Below are 5,430 nucleotides of genomic sequence, written 5' to 3' on the forward strand. Positions count from 1 at the left end.
CCCCCCCCGCCGCTGTTTGGCTCTTGAAAATTAAAAGATGAGCTTTGTAAATCTCACCGAGAAGAGGGAACTGTCACTTCAGCTTTAGGAGAAAAGCCAGCGAAGAAACAAAATTTCTCTTTTGGCAGAGGAGGAAAAAAAATTCCATTATTAAAGGCTTAGAGACAAAGGCTCTCAACACAATTAAAGGCAAACCTAAGCCTTTGAAAGCAGAGGGCATGACACTGGAATACACACAAGAGGTGGAGATGAAAGCCTCCATTGTGGGGCTGCTGCAAAAGTTAAAAAAAAAAAGGAGAGGAGAGTTTCAATGGATGCATTTGCCTAAACCAAACTGGATGAGAAGCTTCCTAGAGAAGGGCTGGAGCCTTCCCATGTGTTTACACAATGCCAAGAGCCGCTGGGCTCGGTCTTAATTAGGATCCTGGGGCATTACTGGAATAACTTGGGGAGCGAGGGTCACAAGGTTCATTAAGCGGAAAGAAAACAGGGCTCCAATGTTTTCTGTGGGAAATTTTCCACCTGGGAAACCTAATCTTCCTTTCCAGCCTGCTAAGCTGAAGCAGAGAATGGTTTTGGTTTGGCGTTGTCGAGGCGTTTGTCACTCAGGAGAGCCGGCTGGGGACGCGGTGCTGCTCTCCGGGCACACGGGTGACTCTCAGCCCAGCAGCGCTGGGAAGATGTGGCCACCTCTGGAAAACACTGAGTTTTCCTGGCCTCTTGCAGCCTCTAAATTAAGAGCACCAGATCCAAGGAAAACCCATGTCCAGGGTGACAACATTGTTGCTTTGCTCCAAAACCCGCCCCTTGCTCTCGACCCCTCTACGTCCAACCAGCAGCACCACGAGCCAAACGCTCACCGTGAGATGCTCCCAACCACCATGGAAAGGTCCAAGACCCCTCACTGCCATTTGTCAAACCCTGTGCTGTAAGAGACCACCAGCAGCACCCCATAAAATCACGGATTTGCCATCCACCCTCTGCTGGCGCTGCCCGAAGCCAGGCGTGGCCTGGCCCTACGTGGCTGCACCACGCTGGGGAGAGGACGACCCTGCTGTCCTAAACTCTGACTCCTCCCTGAGAGGCTCAGATGGCTTTAAAGGAGAGCAGCTGCCTCTTTGCTGTGGATCATGTGGGCTACAGCAGCTCGTGTGTCTCTGGAAGGGGATTCTCCAGTGGTGGCTGGTTTTCCCCACCTTTGTGTTAATACAGGCAGTTTAACTTTTGTTAGTGCTGGGTTTAATCCAGGCCTCTGCAGGAAGGGCAGGAGTTACTTTATACCCAAGCTCAGCACCATTACTGGGAGGTTGGAGGGGGAGATTGTGTGGTAAGGACAGTGCACAGGGCTCCTAGGAAGGTCTGTCATTACAGATACCTGGCTTTTTAATCCTAATTCTCCTCTCCACAGAAGCTCCTGGATAGCTGAGCCTGTTTTGGGATGGCTTGGGTGAAGGCCAGAGCCATGCCAGGCACGCTCACATCCTGCTCGTAGCCACAGGACAGGCTAATTCGCTCTCCTCCACTCTGAAAATAAAAGCAAGGCCCAAGGATGGGTTTAGATTCCTCTTTTTTGTGTGTTTTCCACTGGTTGGTTTCGTCACCAAGGAGACCGAATTCCTACACTTGCTGTTTTAGACATTTCCCCGGAACATAAATCCCGGCTCCTGTGCCAATGGCCGTCACAGCACCATTACGTAAGGAACGTGGTGTGTGCTGAGCTGCAGCTTTGCTCGCTCTACCTGTGATCTGCTGGGTTTTTATGGCCAGCCAAAGGGAAAAATGACATCCTCTGGGTCTGCTCCCAGCCCAGTGTCGCCTTGAATCACTCGCCTCATATCCACGTAGAAAACCCTGCAGAAAACACAACAGGGCAAGGAAAATAATTCCTGGTGTGCTCCTGCAACAGCAGCTGAGGCACAAATTCAGAAAATACCACAGTTACCAGGCCCCTTCCTGACCCCAGTGAGCAGCAATGCCTCTCTCTGTGCCCTAATCCTGGCTGGTTTTTGTCCCTCCCCCCTATCAACCCCACTCCTAAGTGGGAGATCAATTTTCAAAGCACCACACAGCAGCACCATGGGATGGTGTTAATGGGAATTCTGTGCCCGGGATGCCTTTCAGAGCACAGGCCTTGCCAAGTTTATCCCAGAGTCCCGCAGGACACAGACTGTCTCATGTTGTTTGCCTGATGCCTGTCACACTGGCCTCCATCTCCATGGCAATCCTGAAAATCGAGCATGTGACCAAAAAACGGGAGGCAGAGCTCCTGCGAGGAGGGCAAGGCGATGCCCGCTGCAGGATGTCGGACCAGGAGATAAACGGGATGTTTGCCATGGGTCAGGGATGCCATCAGGGCTCTCAGAGCTGTGAAACCTCACCAGGAGCCCACGGTGGGTCACTTATATAAATGGTTACCTAATGCCGTGTCTTCCCGGATCTGCATCCCAGGGAACTGATCCGCCGGAGAGGCCGCTCTGGGAACGCATCGGGGATGATGTGCCGGAGGTTTCAGAGGTGAAGGGCGCTGCCTCTCTGAGCCCCACAAAGCACCCCAAAAGAGAAAGCCAGCGAGCTGTCGTGCTGTGCAGCAGAGAGATGCCCCCCTACACCGCTCAGTGTCTCTGCATTTGACCTCCTAAGCTCCCAAAATGCAGCCCAACCACACCTCAGGGCTGGCTTTTTACATCAGCCCCTCTTCCTCCCTTTTCTAGAATCAGCAACAGAACCCTTTCTCGAAGCAACAGCTGGTTTCCATGATCTTATTTTCAAGCCAGCTCCTTAACAGATATTCCCTCCCCCTCCTCCCCCCACCCAGTTTTAGCTGTGTTTCTCCCCCATCTGGTCCCTCTGTGCTTGGAGGAATGCCAGTACCTCCTAGGACAGAAAAAAAAGCTCCTCTCCAGTTTGGGATTGCTGGGAAAACGTGAGCAGGCGGCTGCACTGTCTGTGGCCATTCTCAGCTCCAACCTTGGACCATGCCAGGAGACTTCCAGCAGCTCTGAGCCTGTGCCTGCTGCTGGGTGAAGGTGATCTCCAGCCCCCTGGGCATCTCCATGTACCCCTTGGGCCAGTCTGAGGTACAGAGAGAGAAGCTGAGTAGGTGACACTGCATGGAAAACCATCCCAGGGGCGGTTTAACCTGTTTGCTGACCTCAGGCATTACTTTCCTTCTTCTCTTCTCCCCCCCAAAAATGAAACACAGCAACTTCTAAAGATGCTGGTGAGGGTAGAGGGAAGTCCTGAAAGATTTCTCCATAATCCATGAGGTTGTGGCACCATTTCTCACCTGTTGAACACTGCACCAGCTCTGCTTGCCTGCTCCATCCTGCTCCTGAGCCAAGCAGCAGCACCGCTTTTTTTAGGATTGGCGAGAGGGAATACGTAGTTTGCCGTTTCTGGCTGAACCAGACCAGACAAGCATCCTGGAAAACATCAGGAAATCCAGTCCAGGATGAAGTAAAGGCTTTGGGGCACTTCCCATTGTTGCTGGTGCATGTGAGGAAAAGTTCCTTTGTTTTTAGGACAATAGCTTCCTTGCCTCCAGGGATCCTGGTTAGAGCTCCCCTTTCTTGCCTGTGTTACAGCTCAGGAATGAAAAACAAAGAAGGAATTGAGGAAGGCCAGTCCAAGCAACCCCAGGAAAGGGTGGGTTTGTGCTCCCCTGAGCACGGGCTTTGTTAGGGCAGCCAGGGAGGTGTGAGATTATGGCAAAGGGGATTTTCCCTGTTGGTCGCAGCCACCTCTTCCCCTGTCAGGCAGGAAGCCCGTGGCGAACCCCTCTGGGTCCCTTACGGTGGCCACGGCTGGGTTTGTCACAGGCTCTAGGCTAACGAGACCCACAAGGGACAGCGATATAAAATCTCCAGGGCTCAGGGCCATCCCGGGAAGCTGCAGGCTCAAAAAGCAGGGTGAGCCAGCTCAGGCTGCCTCTCTGCCAGCAGGCTGTCTGCATCCAGCTCCTGTCCTCGGCTGCCTAATCCGAGGAGACAGCAAAGACACTCACACCGACAGGCACACACCCTCCTGGGAGCGTGGCCATGCCTGCCAGGGAAGTGTCTCCACAGCGGCTGAGCATTCCGAGCTGGGAAGGGGGGGATGCCCAGGCAGGTGAGGAGGCAGCTGGTTCATGCCACACTGACTTGGCAGGACAGCGAGTTGCCCATTGAAATCAGCACAGCCCAGAGGGGCCTCAGGTGGAGAAGAGAGCCCAGGTTACTTCCCAGGAGCAGCAGAAAGGATTATCCCGTCCTTAGAAACACGTTGTGACACGAGTTACGCTCTTCTTTCAAACCAAGAAAGAACCACGGAATTGTTAAGGTTGGAGAAGGCCTCCAAGACCAAATCCAACCATTCCCCCAGCACTGCCAAGGCCACCACAAAACCATGTCCCCATGGGAACTTTTAAACCCCTCCAGGGATGGAGACTCCACTACCGCAGGCAGTCCCTCACAAGGCCTGACCACCCTTTCCACGGAGAAATTCTTCCTGCTGCCCAACCTAAACTTCCCCTGGCACAACTTGAAGCTGTTTCCTCTCAACCTGTCCCTTGTTCCCTGGGAGCAGAGCCCAACCACCCCACTCCTGTCAGGGACTTGTGCAGAGCCACAAGGTCCCCCCTGAGCCTCCTTTGCTCCAGGCTGAGCCCCTTTCCCAGCTCCCTCAGCTGCTCCACAACCTCCTAACCCTGTCCCATAACACACACAGGCACATTCTTAGATCCAGTTTAAAGGGATTCTGGATCAATCCCAGCCACCAGTAGGGCCTCACACTCCTAGTGCCTCCCCACCCTGGCAGTGAGGAGATTCCCAGAACTCCAGGTCTGGCTTTGCTCTTTCAGCCTCTGGACACAAAACCAGGTTTTAGAAGGCGATTCAAAACCTTTCTCCTATTAGGAAAGATTAACAGCCCAGAAAAAGCTTTTTTTAGGGTGACATCCATCCCAGTTTTGTAAAGTGAGGGGGACAAATCCTTAAACAAAGCCAACAGTAAGGAAGCCATGGCTTGGAAAGGACCTAGCAGGCTCCTTGGATCCACTCTGCACTTCAAACTGCCCCCAGACCCCCAGCCTTTGCTCATCTCCCCTGTGTCCACACAAACAGGAGAGTGAAAGATGCCTCTCTGCTCCCCCATGCATGCCCAGCATCCCCAGGAACAAGATTTATTTGGATTTTCAGGAGCTGGACAAAAACCCCTCAATTTTCTGAAAAAAACCCACCCCCAACAATAAAGTGAGGTTTTTGCCTCACTGTCTGAAGCTGGGCTGCAGGGAAGGTTTTAGTGCAGGGACATAAGAGAAGGATTTCAGACCTGCAGTGAGTCTCGCTACGAGGGGCAGATGAAAGCAAACTCCCAGCATGGAGGGATAAAACTCCTGATGCAACCAAACAGCAGGATAATCTATCCCCTTTTGAAGCACCTCTGGAAGCAGGA

At 52.9% G+C, this 5,430-nt stretch overlaps 1 long non-coding RNA gene across 1 annotated transcript in view; it reads right to left on the reverse strand.

Annotated features, from left to right (window-relative positions):
* Nucleotides 1–5,430, reverse strand: part of LOC108448940 — a 51,605-nt gene that overhangs the window by 38,873 nt on the left and 7,302 nt on the right. The window lies entirely within an intron of this gene.

Source organism: Corvus brachyrhynchos, unplaced genomic scaffold (assembly GCF_000691975.1).
Source record: "Corvus brachyrhynchos isolate BGI_N302 unplaced genomic scaffold, ASM69197v1 scaffold79, whole genome shotgun sequence".
Classification (NCBI taxonomy): Eukaryota; Metazoa; Chordata; class Aves; order Passeriformes; family Corvidae; genus Corvus; species Corvus brachyrhynchos.